Here is a 27,528-nt window from a genome sequence, read left to right as displayed (position 1 = left end):
CGATATGAAGGGACCATTTGAGGTTGCTGTCTAAAAAAATACCAAGAAATTTTACAGAATCAACGGTAGAAATTTGGCTGTTATTAACAAGCAGGGGTTGAAGAGCACTTTTATAGGATAATGCTACTGTCTTATCCACGTTAAAAGAGAGTAAATTAGAGTCAAACCAGGTTTTTATCGTAAACAAATCAGAAGTTATAGTTGCATGAAGAGATGCAATAGTTGAGTTGCTCCAAGTTATACTGGTATTATCAGCAAGAAGAAACATTTTTCCATCGATTTTTAAGTTAGTGATGTCATTTATAAAGACATCACTATAGGAACAGTAGAGGACCCAATACTGAACCTTGTGGTACTCCACATACAATGTTTTTGAGACTAGAGTCAGTATCATTTGCTCTAACTAGTTGTTTCCTATTATTCAAGTAAGATTGTAACCAATTCAGAGAAATACCTCGAATCCCACAGAGTTTTTTAATCAAAATGTCGTGATTTACACAATCAAAAGCTTTGGCATAGTCACAGAAAACAGTGGCAGTATAAAGATTATTGTTTAGTGCTTGGTAAACTTCATGAAGCACAGAAAACATGGCATCAATGGTACATTTATTAGTTAAAAAGCCGAACTGATTTTGGGATAAGATGTTGTTATCAATGAGAAAGGACATAAGACAAGTTTTAATGAGTCTCTCAATAATTTTTGAAAGTACCGGTAGTAAGGCAATAGGTCTATAGTTGGAAGCATTAGATTTTTCACCACCCGTATGAAGGGGAATAATAATGGCTATCTTTAGGCACTCTGGGAATTTACCTCTTTCAAAGGAATCATTAATTAGTGAGACGAGGATTTCCAATACATTTTCTGTGAGATTTGAGAATATTTTTATGGATAGTCCGTCAGTACTACAGGATGATTTGCTTTTGATACTATTGATAGTTTGGATCAGTTCAGATGTATCGATTGGTCTTATAAAGGATGAATTCGAGAACACTCCTGAATTAGAGAGATAGGAAATGGGATATTTGTAGCAAAATAGTAGAAGTTATATTTTTACTCACATTAACGAAGTATTCGTTTAGATTTTCCGGGTCTGAAAGGGCAAATGTTTGAACGGCGTGAGTTCTATTTCGAAGATCGTTTATTATGGACCAAGTTTCTTTTGCAACACTTTGATAGTAGGCTTTTTTAGCTGATTTGATGAGTTTTTGATAGGTTACCCTGTACTTGGTGATATAATGAGTGACAGAGACGTTGGTAGCAAATTTCTTGATATACAATAGTGAGCGCATATTTTTGGCTGATATGCGGATACCTTTGGTAGCCCAGGGTTTGTGATGTTTTGGCTTAATTGAAATTAAAGGAAATGCCTTATTGAAGATAGAGACAACCTTTTCTATAAAATCGTTGAAATTATAGTCCACGTCCGCAGAAGGAAAATGCCACTCAGAAGTTAAGTATACATTTTGAAATTTATGAAAATTCCGAGCGGAAAAAATCCTACCTAAACGTCGGGTTTTCGAGGAGGGTTTGCTGAAGATGTTAAACTTCGTAAATACTGCTTCATGATCTGATAATCCCGATAATCTTCGGTGAGAAAGGAAAGTATTGAGATTTTTATCTACCAATGCATAAATGGGGAATTCAATGTGTTAGAATAGGGATATCTATGTGTTAGATAGACAGAGAGCGATGATTTTTGACACATAAACTATTATATCTTAACATTTATTTCTCGATTTTCTTTCTCTAATAGATTGAATTGACTATTTCTGCAGTGGCACATTTATATTCCTACAGATGATTATTATTAACTCTGCATTTTTCACATAATTCATCATATAAAGTTCTTCATAAAATCTTTAACTTCGTCCCCTACTCTTAAACTTTCAATTTGATTTTAAATTATGATTTTCACGGTCCACATATTTTCTGATCCACATATTTTCTTCTTTACATTATTGCCACTATTGCTCTAGCTGTCTAATCTTTTGGTACACCGCTGTATATAAATAGGTAATCTCCAACTACCACTTCTTGTCTTTTATTTACATTCTTACTTAGTTTCCTTTCAAACACATTATTATGTTGATGTCATATTCATTAATTTCTTTTTTTATTTATTGGTATCTGTTGTTAATAGATTGAGCATTCTAGGTTGTTGTTCTTAAACTATTTTTTTTTTATTTGCCAAATTGTTTGTATTTTTTCACGTGGATCACTTGACTGAGACTTAGCCATGACACATGAGACTCATATACTCAGATTTAAATTTTAATTGTGTTTTATTCCACCATTTTATGTGAAGGTGTTAACGACTCACAGTGCGTTTGCACATTAATGTAATAAAGCCGTACATTTTTTCACCGTAAAAATGTGTGCCACACTTTAAAATATTTATATTTACAACTATTTTCTTAGGGTACATGTTATCAAAAAAAAAACGTTCGAAAAACTGTAGCGATTATAGAATGATAAGCCTTATAAGCCACACTTTGAAAATATTTCTACGTATCATCCACAGAAGAATCAGAGATAAATATGAAGAAGACCAGGGTGAAACACAATTTGGCTTCAGAAATGGACTGGGAACCCGGGACCCACCCTTTGCACTAAATGTATTATTGCAGAAATGCCGAGATCAAAGGAAATACCTCTTTGCTGTATTTATTGACTATGAAAAGAAAAGGCCTTTGATCGTGTAGAGCTTTACAAATTAATTAAAATATTAACGGATAAAGAAGTTGATGATCAAGACGTAGGAATCATAAAAAATTATACTAGCGTCAAACAGCGACAGCTTGCATAAATGGAAAATCAACAGAAACATGTAAAATTCAAAGAGGTGTCAGACAAGGTTGTATACTGTCTTCGCTGTTATTCAATTTATATTCAGATATAATATTTAAAAAAACGCTGCATAATTTGGAATTGGGCGTGAAAGTTAATGGAATCCTGATAAATACAATCAGATATACAGGTGACACAGATATTTTAAGTGATGACATGAATGGATTGCAATGTCTTTTAAATACCATTGACACAGTGGAACAGAGTTTGGCCTAAACATAAACAAAATACATGGTGTTTAGCCGTTTAACACATCAAGATTCAAGGATATATCAATCCATTTTTGTTTTGGCATAGTAACGTAAGTCACCAAAAACGATTTTGTAGAAAAAGCATGTTTTTTCTTTTCACGCGTTTCTTTTGCAGGTAAGATTAAAACAATTCCTGACATACGTTTTTAAAATAGTTAAAAAAAAAAGGTATAAAGTAATTCTAGGCTTACTACACTTTAGCAGTACCTTCTAAACCATAATAGCGTAAATGTCACTTACGTTCATCATAATCATCAACTTGTACTCGTCCACTGCTGGACATAGGTCTCCCTCAGCTCTTCCCATCTTTCTGTGTTTTGTGTGGCTTGCATCCAGTTGCTGACAATACGCTTCAAATCGTCAGCCCATCTGGTTGGTGGTCGTCCTCTACTCCGTAGTGCTTCTTCTCGTGGCCTCCACTCGACAATACGTTTTGTTCATCGGTTGCCTGACAGTCTGGCGACGTGTCCTTCCAATTCCACTTGAGCGACGCGATTCTTTCGACGGCGTCCGTTGTTTTTGTTCTACGACGTATTTCTTCGTTTGGGATTCGGTCCCTCAAGGAGACACAAAGCATCTGGCGCTCCATAGCCCTCTGAGTTATGCGAATCTTGTTCACTACCTTTTTTGTGAGTAATAATGTTTCAGCTCCATAAGTGAGTACAGGCAATACACACTGGTCAAAGATTTTCCTTTTCAGGCATATGGGTAAGTCCGATTTAAATACATAACTCAGTTTACCAAACGCTGTCCAGGCTAATCCTATGCGACGTGGGAGCTCGCACGTCTGGTTATTTCTTCCCAACCGAATTTTATGTCCCAAGTACTTATAAGATCCAGTCTGCTCAATATCCATTCCATCAACATCAGTATTACGATTTAGCACTAGATTAGTCATTATTTGCGTCTTGTTGATGTTAATCTTTAGTCCGACCTCTAAGGAAGCGTGATATAACTTGTTCAACATTATTATTGCATCATCCATACGACCGGCTATAAGGACGATGTCATCTGCGAATCTCAAATGACTGAGCTTCTCTCCATTTATATTGGTACCATATTCGTTCAGATCTGCCTTCTTAAAAGTGTGTTCTAAAAGGATTGTGAACTGCTTTGGTGAGATGGTGCCTCCTTGCCGTACTCTTCGCTACATACAGAATTTATTAATTTGTTGATCAGAGTCTTAGGCTAGCCGTTGCATTGTGGTAGATATATTTTATCATGTTAGTGTAGCGATGGTCTATTCGGCATTCTGTCAATGCTTTTAGTATTTTCTGTTGGTTTATGGTATCGAACGCTTTCTCGTAGTCCACGAATATCAGTGCCAATGGTTTGTTGTATTCCGCCGACTTCTCTATCAAGTTTTTTTTTACCAGTAAGTGGTTGTTAGTGCTATATCCGGATCTAAACCCACCTTGTTCTCTAGGCTGAGAAAACTCTAACTTAGCCTCCAGTCTTTTTTTTGATAATTTTTGTGAAAGTTTATATACTCGTATGTCTGATGTGTGGCAGCAGACTGATAGGACCTTAGTTTTTTAGATCTCTTATGTCACCTTTCTTGTGCAATAAAACAATGACTGCATTGTTCCATTGAGAAGGGGTTTTTCCTTGGTAAATGCATTCGGTGAAAAGTTTGGCCAAAACCTTTATAATTTTATTTCCACCTTGTTTGATTGCCTCGATCACTACTCCGTCATCGCCAGGGGATTTATTATTTTTCATTTCTGAAAGTGTCTTTTTAACTTCGTATGGTGTTACTTCTGGCATTTATTCTGATCCCTGATTTGTGATTTTGGGCAGGGGCTGATCTTGCCTTGCATGGGTGCTCTCATACATTTCGCGATAAGATGATTCGACAACCTTAAGGATTTAGGCTCTATCCGTAGCAATGTTTTTGTCCTTGTTTCTTATTCTGTACATATTTTTGTTGCCAATGTTATATGTATTTCGCCGCAAAACTTTTAAACTTTTGTTTTCTTGAATAATTTGAGTTATTTTTCTTGTATTGTTTTCTCTTATGTCTTTTCGGATTGATCGGTGGATATCTTTATTTAATTTCTTCAGTGTTGTGTAGTTGGAGTCGTATTTTTCCGTCAGTTGTCTTCTTTTACTTATTAACTCTTTGGTATTTTGGGTTAATTTTTCTTTATGGGTCACGACCGTCGGGCAGCACTCCCTTTCGGTTTTTTTATGCCTTCGTTATGAGAATATTTGCTAGTTCGATGTCTTCTATTTCGTTTTCTAAGACTTGTATACGTCTGGTTATTATATATCTTCATAGAGGTCGTTGTTTTCTGGGGGAATCCATTTCTTCTTTCGTGTTGTGAAGATCATCTGTGTTCTTTCCAAGTTGATATTTAATTGTCACTTACGTTACTTTGCCAAAAATGTATCGATATGTTGATGGCCATATAATTCAAAGAGTACCCAGTTTTAAGTAAATTTAATGAAAAATTCGTCTTGGTAAAATATATATTAATTTAAAAAGCCCCTAAAAGGGCTACAAATACAAAAACAAAAATTTTTCGCTCTGTAAAAAGAGTGTTACCTAAAATAAGTATAACCGCCAAGTATATGAAAATACTGTCCTAACAAACGCAATGATTTTATTACCTACAAATACATTTGAAATAGAAACAATAATAAATGAACTGAAGTGTAAAAAGGCAACTGGTATTGACGACATTAATGCAGAATGTTTGAAAACAATTTCGCCATACATACTCGAGCCATTGGTTCATATTATCAATATATGTATAGAAAAAGGAATAGGTATGGCCTAAAGCCTTCAAAACAACAGTAGTCATACCAATATACAAAAATGAAGACAAAACTCTTGCTGCAAACTATCGACCTATATCTCTTATTCCGCATATTTCTAAAATATTTGAATTATTATTGAAAAATAGGCTTACAGCATATATCAAAAAATATAATTTAATTTCCCCTCACCAATTTGGTTTTAAGCAAAATACTTCCACCCAAGATGCCATTTTGAATTTAACATCCAAAGCATATGAAGCACTTAACAAAAATAAAGTTTGCTTATGCGTATTTCTTGATTTGGCTAAAGCTTTTGACACTGTTAGTCACAATAACCTCTTACAAACCTTAGAGAAAATTGGTGTAAGAGACAAATGTTTACAATTATTTAGAAATTACCTCTCTGAGAGACAACATGTAGTGAGGGTCTCCGAAGTAATAAGCGGACAAAGAGGTATAACATATGGAGTGACACAGGGAACAATATTAGGTCCTGTCCTGTTTAATCTATATATAAATGGATTATTTTCATTACAGAGTACAGGGCATATAATTGGGTTTGCTGATGATACTGCTATTATTTACGATGCTGAGAATTGGTATGAATTAAAAACAAAAGCAGAATGTGATCTACAACTAATCAAAGAATGGTTTGACTACAAAATACTAACAATCAATTTTAATAAAACTGTTTATCTACCAATATTTAACTCTAACTTGACTACTGATCTTTTCAAACCCCTTCAAATATCACATAATAAACAAAATTTTTATATTATACCCGTAACAAATGTTAAATATCTAGGAGTTTTTATAGATACACATCTAAAATGGGACTTTCACATTAAATATATCATTAAAAAGCTACAGTTTATCCTGTATAAGTTTAAACATATTAAAAAACACATACCTAATATATACCTTCGCACACTATATTACGGACTAGTAGAAAGTCATCTCCGTTATGGTATACTGGCTTGGGGAAGCGCCCTGAAAACACACATTCTCCCACTAGAAATCATACAAAGAAGATTTCTGAAAATTATTATGTCTAAACCATACACCTACTCTACAGATAGATTATATAAGGATAGTAATATATTTGACTTGAAACAATAATTATACTTTCTTTGTGTGTCTTCAAAATATCACACCATGAAAACAGACAACAATTTACCATCACATGAACATGATACAAGAGGCAAACACCTCTATATGATTCCGAAAATGACAAAGTCCTTCTGTCAAAGAAGTTTTCTATTTCTAGCCCCAAAAATATATAATCATATCTCCAGTGATATCAAAAATACTAAGAATGTTCCTCTATTTAAAAATAAATTAAAACCATTTCTGATGGAACAAACAAGAAATTTTTGTGACATCATTATAGTAGCTTAAATTTACACACTTTAAAAACAAAAAAAAATTAAATGAAACTCTAGAGTCACTACCAATTTTTATACCTATATTTCAAATTTTATATTGTTTTAAACTGATTTATTTTGCTTATCATTTTTATCATATTTAATAAAACATGCGTATATACACCATTCTTCAAAAATATTACTAACTAATTGAGCCATACATAATTGTTTAAAAAAAATTAATTATTCGTGTTTTATTGTTAAACTAAGTATTTATTTTATTGTTTTCATTATATTATTGAAGTTATACTTCTTTACGGGCGTAATGACGGTGAAATTTTATATGGGAAAACCTAGCGACCGGGCGCATGCGCATTATAACTTTGTTCTGATTGGATGTTCAAATGACATGACAAAAATTATCCAATATGGCAGCTGTGGCACAGCTGTGGGACTGTGTTTGGTTATAATGTATGCTTGTTGCGTTTTAAAATTTGTAGGAAGAGAAACAACAAACAAAAAGTTAGTTAATGGTTATACTGCCTTTTTAAATAGTTTTCATATTATATTTTTGGACTTATTTACATAGAAGAGATGATTGTTGCATGCCAATGTGAAAGCTCATCAAACTGTGCCTAGTATGAGTGCCGCAGATCTCGCTTATTCAAAGCTAAAGAATCTTTCACTGGTAAGTGTTTTATAAATAGTTGATCAAATTTTGTTATGATATTTGAACATAGCCACTTTGCACGACGCAAGTGATTGCGAAATTTATTAGTCGTTATACGGGCTCCGATACCTACCTTGAACCTACCAAAATACATAAGTAGTATGTAATACTTTTTTTTACATAATTTGATTACCATCAAAATTTCTATCAATATTCACCTAATATATTGTCTTCTTACCCTATAATAAGTATATTCAAATGGGAAATAAGCCACAATTTTACCTAAAAATGATTTTATTAACGTTTCGACGCCCAAGTCGGGTGTCGTTGTCAAAATACAAAATAATACTAAATAAATAAAATGTTGTTGCTTAGTAAAAAATTCTTCTAATAATTCATTTAATCTGACTCATTTATATCGGCAATTCAGACACGTATTATACATTTTAAAGTAGACGACTTTAAAATGATATTGCCAATATTGATGAGTTGCGTTCCTGGGACGACTTTACTAAAAGATAGTTCATTCGATTACATGAAATCAATCCCAACTCAAGAATATCCGCCACAAAAAATCATAGCATGTGATCTGTCTTTAAAAAGACAACCAAATGCAACGGTGGCACTGAAATTCTCGCTTTAGAGATTCCATAGTAAATTCTTACCCTATGTTTTGTTATATTTTTTCAATTCTAAATCATTTCAATTCAAAATCAAAATAATTTGATTTACATAAGTTAAAAATGTCAAAAGGTTAATCTGTTTAGTTAGACGATCTTCGCACATAATGACAAGCTGTCTCTGTGGCGCAGTTTTAATGCGAGTGAATCACAATACAACGCAAATACCAGCCGCGTGGTAAGTTGGTTCGAATCCCAATAGAAACTTTTATTTTTTTATTTTTTTATACATTTTATGATTGTAAGTATATTTATTATATAATTTTATTTTCAGAAAATACGTATTTAGTTAAAAATTTTTCCGACAATTAATGTTCAGAAATCATTTGTGGCATTTTTAATGTGTTTGTGTGTGTTTTATTTTTTTATTATTTTAATTTTTGGCACTGTTTTAATAAGAATGTTTGAGAAGTATTAAGTATAAATTAATTTAATATTTAAATAAAACATAAATAAAAAGTATATTAATTTCGTTTATAATCATATAATCATATAATAGAAGTATAACTTCTTACGTGCGTACAAAGTACACACACATTCTTTTTTTATTCTACGTATCATATTTACTAAAACATAACTGTGTATTTACAAAAAAAACGTACCTATCTATTTATTGTATTATATTATATTGTATTATGTTGCTATTTATGTTATTTATGTTATTTACGTTAGTATGTTATTATTTATTATTTTATATCCTATTTACCGAAACAGGTGTATCCACACCTCTCGGAGACCTTCGGGATTTATTCACTTTATAAAAAGTTAAGACAAAAATTTAAAGTTGAAATAATGACCAAGTTAAGAAACAAAGTGTGGTTATACTTACAACATGGTGAGCCACCCAAAAATACTAAGGTTAAAACTTTTTAAAAATAGACTAACTGTCTTATAAAAGTGTATACATAATTAACTCTAAAGGATAGATATAATTCCTATGGATATGGACTTAGGGCAACATATGACTGCCACACGTGGTACGTGGATTGCTATACCTGGTTTTTCATTAGTTTCATGCGTGGAAGAGAATGATGCTAGAGAAAAATTATGTGTCTTATCTCGTCAGGTATTAATGACGCACGGGTAAAAACTCGTGGACTCAAGTGTATGTAGCTAAATTATAAGATATAGCTCTATATAGGTAATAGGCATCTATCTGGGGAAAATATTTAAATTGTGAATTATTAATATTTTTCGATAACATGTGTGCAGTTGGAGAAAAAATATTCAGCAGAATTAAATCAAATCAATATCTATAAGCCACAAAACAACGAGTCAGTAAAATAATATCCTTGTTCAAAGATTCAACGAACAGACTATATAATGTCCGGTATTATCAAATAATAATCAAATCTGTCCTCGTTGCCGTTAATGCAAAATGTCATATGTTAAAAACTGCACTTTTCAGGAGACAAAAAAACTAAATAATATTTACTGTGTAAGTAGTGTTTTTCTCTAACTTAGCAAAACAATTACTTAAAAACAAAAGACGATACATATTTTATGTATAAGCCCTAATTTGAAGAACAACACTACCCACGCAGTAAATATTATTTAGTTCTTTTTTGTCTCCTGAAAAGTGCAGTATTTAACATATGACATTTTGCATTAATGGCAGCGGTCCTGCTGTTTTAGCTCACGGTGAAATAACCCACTTAATAAATGATAGTTAATAAAAGTATGTGATTATTTAATGCTTTTATAAATAAGAACGATGAAGCTCATTTGTAAAGGTATTGTTAATTTTTTGGCGCTCACTTCAAAGTATTATTTGCCAAGGTTGGCACGTTGCACGTTCCCAATAACTTTCGACTTCTGACCCAAAATACTACGCAAATGTTACATACAACACGAAATTGTTTGCTAAATGGTATGTATGTAGTTGAAAATGAAAATGACAACAAACAAAAATAAATATGAAATTAGTTTAAAAGCATAGTTACAGCTACTAACGATATTTGATAACATCGGAAGGTAAAAATATAACTCAAAGTTAACTAAGAACTTTTCCCCTTTGATTTATTTAAAGTTCTGCGACAATTGTGACCATTGGTACACGAACACTAACATTAGATATTGTAGTGAGGGGCAAAATTATGGAATAAATTTATTTTTTCGAGAATGGGAGCTTTTGGAGAGAAATCCCGAAATAGGTCGATTCTAATTTTTAAATCATGACTTTTCGGAATATATTATAATATCATACCAGTGACGTCATCCATCTGGGCGTGATGACGTAATAAATATTTTTTTAATGAGAGTAGGGGCCGTGTGATAGTTTATTTGAAAGGTTATTCAATTATCTTTTTGCCAACATAAACATTACCATAATTATTTATACTCTCTCTCTCTCTTGTCGTTTCTCCATTACTGAGGATCGTGATTTCTTCCAATATTCCTAACAATGTTTCTCCATTGGTCTCTATCTTCAGCTGCTCTAAGAGCTTCGCAGAATGAGTTTCCAGCTGAATTCTTTATTTGGTCGGACCATCTAGTTGGCGATCGTCCTCTTGATCTTCTCCCCGGAACGCTTCCAGAAACGATTAATCTCTCCAAACTGTCGTCACCTCTGCGAACCAAGTGACCAAAGAAATGCAGAATACGTTGCAGACATATTGTGGACAGCCTTTTTTTAATATTCAGTTGGTTTAGAATGGAAACGTTTGTCCTATGAGATATCCAAGGTATGCGTAGCATTCTTCTCCAGCACCACATCTCAAAGGCATTAATTTTTTGGCGCTCGCATGCGCGAAGAGTCCAAGTCTCTGCTCCGTATAGAAATATTGAGAATACAAGGGCATTCACCAGTCTCATCTTGATATTTTGAGAGATATATCTGTCTTTTCAAACTTTAGTTAGGCGACTCATCGCATTATTTATACAGGGTGAGCAAAAAAATAATTTTTGGATTAAATTAATTCACACAAAAAGAATAATGTAGGTATATAATTTATTTCAATAAAAATATATTTTACTGCTGTTAGAAAAGAGAAAAAAAATATTGATATGATAAATAAACATTGCTTTTTGCTTAAATGAGATATTCAAACTGCCTAGAGGCAGGTGGGTGGCAGCTTGAACATTTAATCAAAAAAATACCAATGTTTTCTATTTTCTGACAGCAGTTAAATATATTTTGAATTAAATTAATTACATGAATTCTTCATTTTGTGTCAAATAATTTAATTAAAAAATTTTTGGACTCTCTTTGTAAATAATTATGTTTATGTTTAAAGTACTGACAAATGAGCTAGCACACGACCCCTATTCTCATTTAAAAAAATCATCGATTACGTCATCATGCCCAGATGGATGACGTCACTAGTAAGATATACAGGGTGTTAGTAAACAAGTATAAAAAATTTTAAGGGCTAATTTTACATGCAAAATTAATGCCGGTTTGCTTTATAAACATATGTCCGCAAATGCTCAGTCTCCGAGATACGGGGTGTTGAAATTTTTATTTCAAACTGCCAATTTATTTATTGCTCTAAGACCAGTTGAGCTATAAAAATGAAATTTAGTGAGTTTTAGAAAGTTGTTATTACGCATTTTTTTACATACAATTAAGTATTATGTATTCATCATTGGCGCGCCTACGGGTAATGGTCTGAATTTTTTTAAAGAAAAAAATAGTACGCCACTGAGATATTTCATATTAAAAATTATTTTCAAATTCCGCGTTTAATTCTTGATAAAAAACTTTTCTTGCCTTTTTTTCATATAATGCACCGTTTCTATGGAGAAAAATAAAACATCTTGGCGCGTATTTTTCATTTCTTAATACATCATCAAGAACTATCCAATATAATAATACTAAACTACAACAATAACAGAAAATATTACTAATAAGATTTCAACTAGGTGCAAAGCTGCAAAAAATGTTTAAAATGATCTCCTTTACAGGTAACAGAAAAATTTTATATTCATCAATGGCGCGCGTACGGGTAATGGTCTGAATTTTTTAAGAAAAAAATAGTACGCCACTGAGATATGTCAAACTAAAAATCATTTTTGAATTTCTCGTTCAATTTACGATAAAAAATCTTTCTTACCTTTTTTTCATACGAGGCGCCGTTTTTATACAAAAAAATAAAACATCTTAACACTTACAAAGTATTTGAGGTAGTTTCCCTTTGCATAGAAACTTAGTTCAAATACTTTGTAAACGTTAAGATGTTTTAGTTTTTTACATAAAAACGGCGCCGCATATGAAAAAAGGCAAGAAAGATTTTTTGTCGTAAATTGGACCAGCAATTCAAAAATGATTTTTAATTTAACATATATCAGTGGCGTACTATTTTTCTCTTAAAAAAATTCAAACCATTACCCGTATGCGCGCCAATGATGAATATAAAATTCTTCTATAACCTCTAAAGGAGGTCTTTTTTAACATTTGTTGTAGCTCTGCACCTAGTTAAAATCTTATTAGTAATACTCTCTGTTATTGTTCCAGTTTAGTATTATTATTGGATATTTCTTGATAATGTATTCAAAAAATGAAAAATACGCGTCAAGGTGTTTTATTTTTCTGCATAAAAACGGTGCACCATATGCAAAAAAGGCAAGAAAGGTTTTTAATCATAAATTAGACGTGAAATTTAAAAATAATTTTTAATTCGAAATATCTCAGTGGCGTACTATTTTTTTTCTTTAAAAAAATTCAGACCATTACCCGTAGGCGCGCCAATGATAAATGCAAAATACTTAATTGTACGTCAAAAAATGTGTAATGACTACCTCCTAAAACTCACCAAATTTTATTTTCATAGCTCGACTGGTCTTAGAGCAATAAATAAATTGGCAGTTTGAAATAAAAATTTCAACACCCCATATCTCGGAAACTAAGCATTTGCGGACATATGTTTATAAAGCAAACCGGCATTAATTTTGCATGTAGATATAGCCCTTAAAATTTTTCATACTTATTTACTAACACCCTGTATATATTTCAAAAAATCATGTTTGGATTTTTCAAAAAATCATCTGTCTCAGGATTTTTCCATAAAGTCGCCGGCTTTAGAAATAAATTTACCTTTTTCATTTGCACCATACTGTAAACTTAAACTTGTTATTTAAATAATTAAAACAAATAAATTATACAGCGTTAGTCAAATTATACAGTGTTACATTATACAGTAATAGTACCTCTCCCACCTCTTATCTTTTGTTACTCGGTGATTTAGAAGTAGACTAAGAAAAGAGGAAGTCCATAAACGAACCGGAGTGAGAGATATTATTGAATGTACTACAAGGCAAAAGTATCACAAGGAATTATTATTATTAAAATTTAGGAACTTTAAAGGATACATACCTACATATCTTGACAAAAGGAAAAATTGTTACAAATAAAAAAATTGGTTATATTCCGAGAAATATAACCAAATTGTTCTTTTTCTTCTTCTTCTTCCTCTTTATAAGCAATTCTGCTTGTTCATTGGCGGATTGATACCTTTATGGAAGGTTGTCACTCCATCTTTTGCGCGGTCGGCCGATACTTCTTCTACCGATTGGTGATTTATCTCTTGCTATTTTGACCACACGTGTCTCCCTCATTATGGTTATGTGGTTGTTCCATTCTTTTTTTCTATTTAGTGTCCATTCGTTTATACACTGTACGTTACATTGTCTTCTAATATCTTCGCTCCTCTTTAGATCTCTCATTGTATTTCCTGTAATTCTTTTGAGGACTCTTATCTCTGCCGTTTCCAGTAGTCTTTGTGTTGTTGCTGTATTCGGTCTTGTTTCTGATGCATATGTCGTTATTGGTCTTACACTCGCTTTATAAATTCTTGACTTCATCTCAGTGTTAATATGTCGGTTTCGCCATATAGTGTTATTAAGGCATCCTGCCAATCTATTTGCTTTTTGTACTTGATTTCTCACTTCTTTGTCTAGGTCTCCGTAACTTGACAATGCAATTTCAAGGTTTTTTACTTCCATTACTTGTTCAATACTGATAGCATCAATTTCTATTTTGCATCTGATTGGTTCTTTACTGATTACTATTGTTTTGGTTTTCTGAGATGAAATTGTCATATTGAATTCTTTTGCTGTTATGTTAAATCTGTGGACTAATCTTTGCAGACTATCTTCATCTTGGGCTATCAATATTGCGTCGTCTTCGTAGCAGAGTATTTTTACTTCTGTGTTTCCCATTCTATATCCTCTTCCTTTCTGGACGTTTTTGATGATTTCATCCATGATTAAATTGAAAAACATAGGACTCAATGAGTCTCCTTGTCTTATTCCGCTGCCTATATCTATAGGTTCTGCAAGTTGTCCATCTATTCTGACTTCCATTTTGTTGTTCTGGTAGATATTCTCAATAGTTTTTATGATATATAGAGGGACTTCTCTATTATACAGAAGATAGATTACATCTTTGAGTCTTACTCTGTCAAATGCTTTCTTTAAGTCAATCAGACATTGAAATGCTGGTCTATTATACTCTAGTGATTTCTCAGTAATTTGCTTTATGACGAATATTGCATCTGTACACGATCTTTCAGTACGTCTTGTAAGATTTTAGTTGTAAGTTTTAGGGTAGTATTTAACAAGTTGATACCTCTGTAGTTTTCTGGCTGCTTTTTATCTCCTTTTTTGAATAGTAGAATTAGTTTGCTTGTTGTCCATTCTTCCGGTATTTTATTGTGTTTTATGATTTTGTTAATTAATGTTGTCAATTGTTCTGTCATTGCTGCTCCACAATATTTCAGTAATTCGTTTGGTATTCCATCCTTACCTGCAGCTTTTCGCTTTTCTGTTCTTCAGATTTTCGAGTGTTCTTCGTACTTCCTGTGCACTTATATTAACATCTTTATTTGTGGTAATTTCTGGTGTTTCCGGTTCTAGTATCATTTGTTCTTCCTTTGCATATAGCTTTTTTAGATAGTCAATCCATGTATCCTTTTCTATGTGTTTTGGTTCTATTAGTTCCTTTACCTCCGTTCCTTGACCTCTTATAAAGCGCCATATTTCTTTTTGGAGACCATAAAAATCATGTTAAATTTCTTTCGAAAAACGTTCCAAGTGATCATTTTTTATTCTTCTTACTACTGAATGTGTTTCGTTTCTTATAGTCTTATAATTATCGTATGCCTCTTTGGTTTTCGTTGACATGTATTTTAGGTAAGCTTTTTTCTTCTCTTTACATTTTTTCTTCACTTCTGTACAAAACCATGGAGTTCTCCGTCTTGGAAGCGATTTATTTTTATTAATATTTCTTTCACCAGGAACTTCCTTGGCTGAGGCTAATATATTAGACTTAATTTTTGCCCAGCTTTCTTCGACTCCGTCATTTTCTGTGATATACATGTTGCTGCTTTTTTCGTTAGTCCTTTTGGAATAGGTATCTTGTGGAGTCGTCCTGTAAGCTTTCGACTTTTATCTTGGTGGTGTATTCTGCTGTTTTGTTATCACATATATTATATGTTTTCATTCTGATTTTGCACAATACTAATTTATGATCGCTTCCTATTTCTGCTGATGTTAGTGCTCTTACATCCATGATTAGTGACAAGTGTAACTCTCTATTCGACAGAATATAGTCTATCATAGATCTTTGTCCTCTAGTGTTTTTAAAAGTGTATTTGTATTGTTCTTTGTGAGGGAAAAATGTATTGTTAATTCGTATTTCATTTATGCTGCAGCGGTCAGTCAGGAAGTCTCCGTTTTCATTTCTGATATTTTTATTATATTGCTGTTTTATTCTCGGAACTGTGTCATTGCCAACACGGGCATTAAAGTCACCCTTCATCATTTGGTCTCGTTTATTACAGTCTGAAGGTGTTCATAGAACTTTTCTCTTATGGTGGCATCCCTGTTGTTCTCAGATGCATAGATCGCTATCACGTTCAGAGGTTTGACATCCAGTTTGACTTTTACACTAACTATTCTTTCGGAGATATATGGCACTCTTGTACTTGGTGTACAAATTTTCTCTGAACTAGCACTGCGACTCCTTCCTTGGCTCTCGTATCTTTTGCAACACCACTGTAAATCATCAGATAGTCATCCAGCATAATTTGACCCTTTCCTTTTTTCTTGGTCTCTTGTAGTACACATATATGTATATTTTTTCTACAAGCTCTATTGTGATTTCCTGCTCTCTTGTGTTTAGAGACTTCACATTCCAAGTACCGATCCGAAGTATATTTCTCATTTTCCATAAATTCGTTGTCATTTTTCTCGCGTTGGTTGTCATAATGAAATCATTCCTGTTCCGAGGCATAATCCTGTTTCTATGAGATATGGTTTTAACGTCTATCAGTAGGGTGCTAACCTGGCTGTAGACCCCTCCTCCTTTATCCGGGCTTGGGACCGGCAACAGTTCTGTCGAGCTACTCGATCCGACCAAACAAAACTGCAGGCGGAGTTAACCAAATTGTTGGTATGAGAAATTCGATACAGTAAAAGAAGATTTTGCAGAGAAAACGAGCCCCAAAAGCGTAAATTTTAATTATGAACTTTATTAAATTAGACATAAAATCATTTGGATGATATTTTTCTTTCATTACGGGAAAAGCGAATGGAAAAAAATACAGGTTAATTAATTATTGCTTTACTTAAGTTTCTATACTCCTTGAATGTCTTAATTGCCAGTTAAGGACAAAAACGCAAAATTTCGGTTCCAATGCTTTTTAAGGGCATTCATTTTTTTCGGATCCTGAGAAAACTAATCAATATTTTTCAAAAATTTAAACGCAGAATGAAAGATTACATATTACAGAGGGCCGAAAGTTCCTTAGAACCAACAAAAAGTTTCTTTTGAATGAGATATTTGAAATTAAAAATCACACTAATTTTTTTCTTTTTTATCACCCTTGTAACTTATTAAAATAAACGTTACAGAAGTTTTCAGGGACATTCGGCCCTCGGTCATAACGTAATCTTTCATTATGCGTTTAAATTTTTCAAAAATACTTATAGGTCTTGGGCCCACATATAAAATTATTATTTATGACCACACCGTTGAAACTTTTTGTACTTGTTATTTTGGTGGAGTCGGACAAATTTGAAGCTTAGCGCATTATGGTAATGGGGCGTTTGTCTGTCAAGCGGTCACGAAGTTGTCAATTTTATGCAAGAAAAAAATTTATAAGCACATTGGTCATTTTATTTTAATCAATGGTTTTTATCATATAAACAGCGAAACCAATTTTGTCGGACAAAAATATTGGGGCATATGACGCGTCGGACACGCTAAATATGTCAAATTTATGAAAATAATAAATTTATTACCACATGGAAAAATTTTTACAATAATGTGGTAACCTTGTCGGATAATTTTCACGGGGCATATGCGCAGTCGGATGCTCCGAAGATGTCAATTTCCTGGATTTTTTTTTATTTATTACCACAGATGTCATTTTTATTTTGTACCGTTCTTTTACATGGGTAATTCATATTGGATCACTTGTCGGACAAAAATAATGGGGCCTTTTGGTACAATTTAAAAAAAAAGTAATTTTTATACATCTTCATATACATTTTAGACTTCATATTATATTACGTATTTTTCGGCACATATTACCCGTATGCGCGCCAATGGTGAATATTAAATTCTTAACTGTAGCTAAAAAATGTGCAATAACTACCTCTTAAAACCCACCAAACTTCATTTGCATATCTCAACCGGTTTTAAAGCAACAAATAAATCGTCAGTTTGTCAGAAAAACTCCAACATCCCCTATCTCGTAAACAAAGCATTTGTGGACCTACGGTTTTCTCGTAAAGCAAACTGAATTTATTTTGTCATGCAAAATTACTTCTTAAAGTTTGCCATACTTATTTAAAAATACCCTGTGTCTATGAAAAACATGGCGAGTTGTTAAAGTCCTTAAATTTTTTATTATCAAACATAAACGAATGAATGAAAAAACAGAATGTTGAGAAAACATGAGGCTATAGTTTGGTTTTAATTTTAGTGTCTTATAGATCCTAGAATATTATACAGAACTTTGAGAAAAAAATTATCTGACAATACCTCCTCGTCGGTAGCCTAAAAGAATTAAGTTTCCTGTTTGTTTGCCCCAACATTTTTGTCAGACAATTACATTTTTGGTTTAAGAATATAATTACTTGTAACCTACTACTTTTGTCGGAAAAATGGTTGTGAAGGTAAGGGATGTACGAACCCAGCATAGTTTAAAAGTATAGTTTACTAATAAAAATTAAATTTTTTGTCCGATTTTGGATTTGCCCCAATATTTTTGTCGGACACTTAGATTTTTTGATTTAGAATATAACTACTTATAACGTGATACTTGTGTCGAATTTTTTTTTAATTCGAGAAAAAAACTACAGAACGATGTTTGTCGTTGTTCAAGGAGTATGTACACAAATTATCAGATCACAATTTTTCTAAAATTTTCCCTTTCGTCGAAAATTTTTTTGGGAAAATTTTGGGTACAGCTCTGTCATACCCTTTTAAATGTTTTACTTAGTGTGTGTACCAATTTTCAGCTAAATCTATTCAAAAATAACCGAGAAAAACTGTTTTAAAATTTTTTTTGATAATACCTCCTCGTCGATAGCCTAAAAGAATTAAGTTTTCTCTTCGTTTGCCCCAACATTTTTGTCAGACAATTAAATCAAGAATATAGTTACTTGTAACCTACTACTTTTGTCGGAAAAATGGTTTTAAAGATAAGGGATACACGAACCCATCATAGTCGAGGAAATGAAGCATTTTGGCTCGCAATTTTTTCGTCCAGCATGGATTTACTTGACATTTTCACAGAAGCTAGGGAATAGTCCAAGGATCATTTTCTATATCATGCCGCTGTAGGCTAAAACCTTGGGGGTGGTTGCCACCCCATCTCGGGGGCGGGAATATTTTATTACATTTTAACTATGCAAATCGATGTAAAAAGTGATTATAAGAAAAAAATGTTTTTTACATTTTCTTTGTAAAACTAATATTTTTCGAGTTATTCGCCCTTGAAAGTAACAGTTTTTCGATGAAAAAATCGACTTTTTTAGAGAGTTTTTTGAGAATACCTCGAAAAATATGCATTTAATAAAAAAAAAACTGTAGATATCAAAATTGTATCTTTTAGGAACACAAACCAAATTATTTTTCTATAATATCGCTAAAACCAATACAAACCGGGATACGGCATGCTAAATATTAGCTTTTTTCGTCAAATGCATAATTTGAAATATTAAAAGTAGAATAACGAAAAAACTTTGCATTTTTCGAGGAAAACTTAAAAAATCTTTCTTCAAGTATACAGCTAGGTCTTTCAAAAAAAAAATAATAAAAAGATTCTAGTCTAAAAAGTAAGCGACTTATGATCAAACAAATGTCGGTACCTGTTTTTCTCTATGAAAAAATCAGTGAAAACATCCTCCTAACTATCCTCCTGATTAAAAATTGGTCTTAACCTTTCTGTAATTCCTTTTATATTTGTATTATCAATACACCCAAGAAGTTTGACCTACTTAAAAGGACTAATTTTAGAAAAATTGGAGTTTAAAGAAAAATAAATTTTTTGGAATTTTCCATGTTTTACCATTTACTTCAAAATATCTCCAGAAATACTGGAGATACCAAAAAAATGATAGATTACAAATTACACTTTACAAATTACAGTTAGCGAGATATAGCTGTTTAAAACCTCTATTTACGAGCAAACTCCCCCTTATTCAAGCCCTTTAAACCCACCCTAATTAAAAACTGAGGGATCTTACGAAATTTAGTTTACAGATTCTTATAACTCTTAAAAAATCCTACAAACTCATTTTTGAAAAATCTTTTCACCGCCAAAAATGAAAAATGGGTTTGTTTATTAAACCAATTTTTTTCTTCGAAAAATTCGGATAGTCCGCGTATGGATAATTTTCAATGTATGTATAATACCACAGAACCGGTTCGTATACTGGAAGATGACTAAGAAACTATTTGTATTTATACATATTTGTAAATTCGTATTTTTGTGTAAATAAATGTTTTTGTAATTCTTTAATTCTACTTTTTTCTGTATAGACCTATTAAAATATCTACTTATAAAAACTGTAATGTTATTAAGGGTGGTTTTTAAGGGTTGAAGTATTATCATATTATATCCTAAAGTATAAAACAATTATTATTTAACCAATCAAAACCAAATTTTACCCATATTAAAGTATACAATGTTTTTATATAATTTTTGACAATAAGGGGTTGTTTACGCCCCTAAAAATAATCAACGCCCTTAAGCATGATATAGAATATGAAGTACAGGGTGAGATGATCTTAATCCCAAATTTTTATGTAAATCGATGCAAGCCGAAATTGTTCTTTTAGGATAAGTAAGTTTTTTATATATAGCTCCAACAATGGTGGTTTTAAGGGTTGAAATATTATGATAGTATATCTTAAAGCATAAAACATTAATTATGTAACTAATAAGAACCAAATGTTGACAATATTAAAGTTTAAAATGTTATTTTATAATTTTTTAAAACTAGGGGTAGTTTTCACCGTTACAAAACCAAAAGCGTACAACGGCTCAATATAGAAAATGAACTAGAGGGTGTAATGAGAATAATCCCAAATTTTTGTACAAATCGATGCTGGACGAAAAAATTGCGAGGTTTTGCCATTTTTTCAGCTTCATTTCCTCGACTACCAGCATAGTTTAAAAGAATAGTTTACTAATAAAAATTAAATTTTTTGTCTGACTGTCGATTTGCCCCAATATTTTTGTCCGACATTTTGATTTTTTTATTAAGAATATAATTACTTATAACCTACTAATTTTGTCGGAAAAATGGTTTCAAATAAAAAAAATCAGGAAATTGACATCTTCGGCGCATCCGACTGCGCATATGCCCCGTGAAAATTGTCCGACAAGGTTACCACATTATTGTAAAAAGGTTTTATGGTAGATTCAGTTAAAATTATCCATGCGGTAATAAATTTGTTTCTTTTTTAAATTTGACATATTTAGCGTGTCCGACGCGTCATATGCCCCAATATTTTTGTCCGACAAAATTGTTTTCGCTGTTTATATGATAAAAACCATTGATTAAAATAAAATGACCAATGTGGTTATAAATTTTTTTCTTGGATAAAATTGACAACTTCGTCACCGGTTGAAAGACAAACGCCCCACTACCATAATGCGCCAAGCTCCAAATTTGTCCGACTCCACCCAAATAACAAGTACAAAAAGTTTTAACGGTGTGGGCATAAATAATAATTTTATATGTGGGCCCAAGGCCTATTAGTTTTCTCAGGATTGGAAAAAAATAAATGCATTTAAAAAGCATTGGATCCGAAATTTCTCGCTTACTCCTTAATGTAAATGATTTAATAAAAACAAATTTTCATTCTCCATCACTATTTTTTATATCCACAAATATAGCAGCCAGATTAAAATGTTTCCTTGTTTCAGATACCGCTGTGAACTCCGTGTGAGTCGCGAAAGTGACAATAATAAACACGCCAAATGGTCCCTAACTAGCGAAAACTAGGTTGAGACCTTCCCCTCACCCTCCATTCGGAAAGTGACTAAGTTATCGATCAAACAGTAGAAAATGCAGCACCATCCAGGGTCATGGTACCTCCCATGGGGAGTCCCCCTCCAGAAAATGGTCGCCGTGCCTATACCAGCGGCCGCCGCTGCTGCCGCGGGACCCTTGCACATGCAAACCCCCACCGTGCATTTACAGGCCATGCTGGGGGGGCTGCCCACCCCGTTGGCGACCTTGAGGACGTTCATGACTCAACCGGCGCAACCACAGGCGAGAAAGGTGAGTAGATATTTGTGATTAATTGATAGCTTTTAAGATAATCTTTTAGTCCTTATTTATTGAGGTAATTTATTACGTTTAAAAAATTTCTTGAGCACATTAAAATTTGATATACTGCTGAAATAACAATAAAATATAAATCAGGCTAATAGAAATGTATTCGTAACAAAAATTGTTAATATAGTCCAGGTATTTTGTTAAATAGTGGTTAAAAAATACTGGTATTTTATTTTCATCAGATTCGATCTTCTTCATTAGTAATAGATGGAGAGCTAGAGCCGAAAAATCATCGTCATAAGTAACATGGAGTTTTTCCTGTGAAATGTGTCCATTGTATATTGACAATTATGACCCCTTTCAGGCTGACACCTCAGTGGATACAGGAAGTAACAATAAGGGATGAAAGGGGAAAGTTAGTGCAGTCATTAAAGGTTTTCACCTCCTATTTTGTTAAACATCCATGGATTTGCTTTAAAATTGGTGACTAGCTAGAGCATACCTTAAGAAAGAAAACTGATTTGGTGCTAACTTGCACTTTTACCCCTTATCGGGGCGAAAACTATTTTATTAAAAATAACCCCACAAATCGATAGAGGGACAAATTTTAAGCCAAATTTGTAATATCAAGTTATTAAAATAAATCAATACTTTCTGAGTTATTAAAGATCAAAGATTTGAATTTTTTGTGAAACAAATGCATGGTGTAAAGCGGTTTTTCATAAATAATTCAAAAACTGTAAGTTTTAACAAAATAGTTATGATTACCAAAATTGAAGATAATAAAAAATTGAAGAGATTCTTTACGTGAAAGACCTTTTAGAGTTAATTAAAAGTGAGTTATAGTTGATTGAATATATATTTTTTTCGGCTAGTACCTACTCAAATCTAAGTAGGTACGAGTATTCAAGCTTAAATAATGGGAAAACGATGCATTTTCTAAAATATACATACTTACTAAAGACTTGTCAAAGTACTCAATAATGCTTATCAAGTGAGCTCCAGATGAAGTTGATATCATCAAAGCTAAACAAGTGAGGATAAAAATAAGAGAACCCTTTCGAGTTTTTTAGGAAAAAGTGAAAATTAAAACATACGCTATTTATATACCTATTTATTTTGAAATTAGTTAACAGAATGATTTTCAAAGGAATTTCTGGAATGAAGTTAGGATTATAATTTAATAATTAAATTTTAATTTTAACTTTTAATAATATTTAATTTTTCTTTTTCAGTTTTCAATGTTTTTTCACCAATTAATTTCACACCAGTATCTGTATCAATTGTACAATTTATTTTAAGCACGCAAGTGTATTCTGTTGCCATGTTAAAAACAGTTGTTATATTTTTTGGAGTATATAATATATTATATTCAATAAAAACGCCGACTCCGAAATGACAGTAGCAAGTACATACAGTAGGAAAAATGAAAAAATACCCATGAACGAACATATAAAACACGCTGTATTTTCCTGTCATCATGTTACATAAAAAATTGGCCAGCGCAAGTGCATGTAATAATTATTATTACATGTACTTGCGCTGGGCAATTTTCTTTGTGACACGGTGACAGGAAAATACAGCGTGTTTTATATGTTCGTTCATGGGTATTCTTTCATTTTTCCGACTGTACCTATATAACAGCGTCTATTTAAGAGCACATGCGTGAAGTTACGGATGATAAAAAGAACATATATTAATTAATTGTATGTTAGTAAAATATTATTTTTATATTATTTTGAATATCATTTAATTTTTTTTATCAATATAAACTGAATATTTCCAGAAACTGGGGTGTGCAATAATGGGTACATTTGACATATTCGAATACATTCTTGCTAAATTTTACATAAATGTCTTAAAACAATTTACAAAAACTTATATAAATAATATAATAATTAAGCTCCAAATTTTTGGAGCCTAAACTTTGAAAAATGTTTGTAGCATAATGTTTAATGGTATCAACTTCTGCGGGAGCTCATCAAATATATTTTATAAAATGTATCGTTTTCCGGTTATTTTAGCTTGAATACTTTTGATTTATTTATATTTGAATATTTGAATATTTTTAGATTTGAGTACTAGCTGAAAAAAATATACAATCAATCACCTATAACTCACTTTTAATTAATTCTAAAAGGTTTTTCGAATAATAGATCTATTTTATTTTTTATTATCTTCAATTTTGACAAGTATAACTTTTTTGATAAAACCTTTGTTTTTGAGTTATTTTTGAAAAACGGCTTTACACCATGCATTTTTTTCACAGAAAATTCAAATCTTCGGTCTTTAATGACTCAAAAAGTATTGATTTATTTTAATAACATGATATAACAAATTTTACTTAAAATTTGTCCCTCTATGGATTTGTGGGGTTATTTTTAATAAAATAATTTTCACCCCCGAGAAGGGGTGGTATCCACCCCAGGGCAAAAGTGCAAGTTGGCACCAAATCAGTTTTGTTTCTTAAGGTATGCTTATAACATACACTTATAACAGAAAATAATGACTACACTGCAGAAATAAAAGTCAGAATCGAAAAAGCACGTTCTAATTTTATAAAAATGAAAAAGGTCCTATGTAGCAAAGATTTAACATTAGCTTTTAAAGTACGCCTAACAAAATGTTACGTCTACAGTGTTCTATACTATGGAGTGGAATCATGGACGTTAAATATAGAGACAATGAGACGACTTAACGCCTTTGAAATGTGGACCTATAGAAAAATTATGAGGGTTTCCTGGGTAGATAGAGTTACAAACAATGAAGTACTGAGAAGAATAGGTAAAGAAAAGGAAGTTGAACTTACAATTAAAGAAAAGAAGCTACAGTATCTCGGACATGTGATGCGGGGCGAGAAGTATGGCATCCTACGACTCATAATGCAGGGAAAGATAGATGGCAGAAGAAGCATCGGAAAAAGACGAATTTCATGGTTGAGGAACCTGAGAGAGTGGTTTGGATGCAGCTCAAAACAACTATTTAGAGCTACTGTCTCAAAAATTAAAATAGCTATGATGATTGCCAACCTCTGTAGCGGAGATGGCACCTTAAGAAGAAGCTAATGAAAAGTAGGTTCTTATTCGTCAAGTTCCAAATCGAATATTTCAACGTAAAATAACCAAAAAATTAAGCACTTTTCGGGAAAAACTCATTACAACTTCTTTAAAATGTATATGAAAAGCTTTATTTATATGATCTGTAAGTTTCATCGGTTTAAATTGCTTATTTTTAAAAAAATTTGGTTAGTAATTTTTTTTCAATCTTGAAAAAAATTCTTTTTCCAAATAACTTTAAAATTAATTAGTGATACCAAAAATCTTAAGCAGTAAAAAATGTAGATTTTGCTTTTCTGAATATTTTGGATGTTTTATTTTCCTGTACGATGAAAATTGGAAGATATGGCTGTTCAAATTTTGCATACGCTCATGATTAGTGACTCGTTCAACCCTTTCGCCCTTTTAACTACAGCTTTTTCAAAAATAAGCGCTTTGAACCGATGAAACTTGTGGTGAAACGGTAACGATTAATTTCATTTGGGAGGCTAATTAGGGGTTGGTTTTCATGATTTTTTTACCAAAAAAAGGGGCTAACATTATTTTTAACGTACCTACTTACTTTTGATGTTAAAAAATATAGGTTCTTTTAAACACTTTAAAAAAGTTCTTACGAGTGCTTGATTTTTTGGTTATTTTACGTTATAATATCTGATTTGTAATTTGACGAATAAGAACCTCCTTTTCATCAGCTACAACTCTGCTTCTACTGGGTTTGTAGACTTCATACATAGGTACTTCACCATTTTTTTTCACTTTTTTGTAAGACATATTTTTTTGATATAATGCTTATTTTTTGAGTTATTTACGAAAATCCGTCTAAAAACTTGTTTTTTTTTTTGTTTAAAAATGAACATTTTACTCGCAAATAACTTGAAAACTATTGAAAAGTATTGACAGAGTATTGAAAAGTATTTTTTGAACGTATGTTTTTTCACCCACGAGAAGGGGTGAAACTCACATTCTAAATTTCAGTTTTCTGGTTTATTTCAAGCACCTACCTACCTTCAAAAAATAAATAAAAAACATGATCCAAAATGCCTTAAGGGGTGCCAAAATCTTTTTTTGCACACAGGCGCCAGTACCTCTTACAGGGGCCCTGAAGACACATTAACATTATAAGGCCAATAATGGGATAATTGTTCGGTCAAATGGAACACATCCTTATACCTAGTTTTTGTCGATTTCGAGCGTGTCTTTGACAGCTGATTACATGCTGCTGTGTGGAACATTGTAGAGCTGAAAAACATATCGCAAAAAATTATCTCTATTACAAAGTTACTTGCCAGTTACACTGGGATTTGACATTCTTACTAAAACAAGACAGGGATACGTGCTCCCTTCTATTTCTTTACAAACTAGACTCCGACACAAGAGTCGATATGGCCGATATTTCAAAATGTGACTGGCCAATTCGCAACACTTTTCACTAAACCCAATACATCACAGGTATTGGGTTTGAACATAAATAATAATAAAATGAAATCCATGAGAATCAATGCAATAAATAACAACTAGAGACTGTAGCACCCAAAAAGAAACTGGGCAAGGCTATGATTGGCCAAAAATTTCAGGCTTGCGATTTTTCAAGAAGCGACCTGGTCAACTGTCAACTTGTCATAACTATAACCTCAGAAATTTAAAATAATTTATCATGGGTGTATTCTAAATTTATATATTTTAATTATACAAACTAGGAACATTAAATAACAAACATTAACAAAAAATGTACAAAACACAAGGACATCAAGTTATCACACACAGTTTTTAAGTTGAGCTTTAAATACTTTGGGAAAACTGTAACAATCTATTTAAACCCTCCGAATATTGGTTAGCAAACCGAGGTGTTCTGGACATGAAGGAGTTGTGTCCGTAGTCGTAGTTAGTGCGATGGGGTCTAATGTTAAAGGGTTGATTTAGCCTCGTTTGTCTACTGGAAACATGGAGGCTAATTTTCTCCAAGAGGACCAAAATTATCGGAGTGTAGTATATTATAAAACATTGTCGTAAATATTTTATTGAACACAGACTGTTGACTTTCCATGCTTTATACATTTATAAGTGCATTATTCATGTTAAAGCTAAATTTCAAAATTTTACCCTCAACTCCGACTATCATAGTTACCCGACAAGGCAAGGGAGGTTGATAAGCGTGT

At 32.2% G+C, this 27,528-nt stretch overlaps 1 protein-coding gene across 1 annotated transcript in view; it reads left to right on the top strand.

Annotated features, from left to right (window-relative positions):
- LOC126880154 (zinc finger MYM-type protein 1-like) overlaps positions 1–22,107 on the top strand; it is a 159,802-nt gene extending 137,695 nt beyond the window's left edge. Inside the window, exon 2 of the transcript XR_007696456.1 lies at positions 21,962–22,107. The gene's annotated coding sequence lies outside the window, so the exon portion shown is untranslated. The remainder of the gene's footprint in view (positions 1–21,961) is intronic.
- The last annotated feature ends 5,421 nt before the right edge of the window (positions 22,108–27,528 follow it).

The sequence above is a fragment of the Diabrotica virgifera genome, chromosome 2 (assembly GCF_917563875.1).
Source record: "Diabrotica virgifera virgifera chromosome 2, PGI_DIABVI_V3a".
Lineage (NCBI taxonomy): Eukaryota > Metazoa > Arthropoda > Insecta > Coleoptera > Chrysomelidae > Diabrotica > Diabrotica virgifera.
This window is presented reverse-complemented; position numbering and strand designations above follow the sequence as displayed.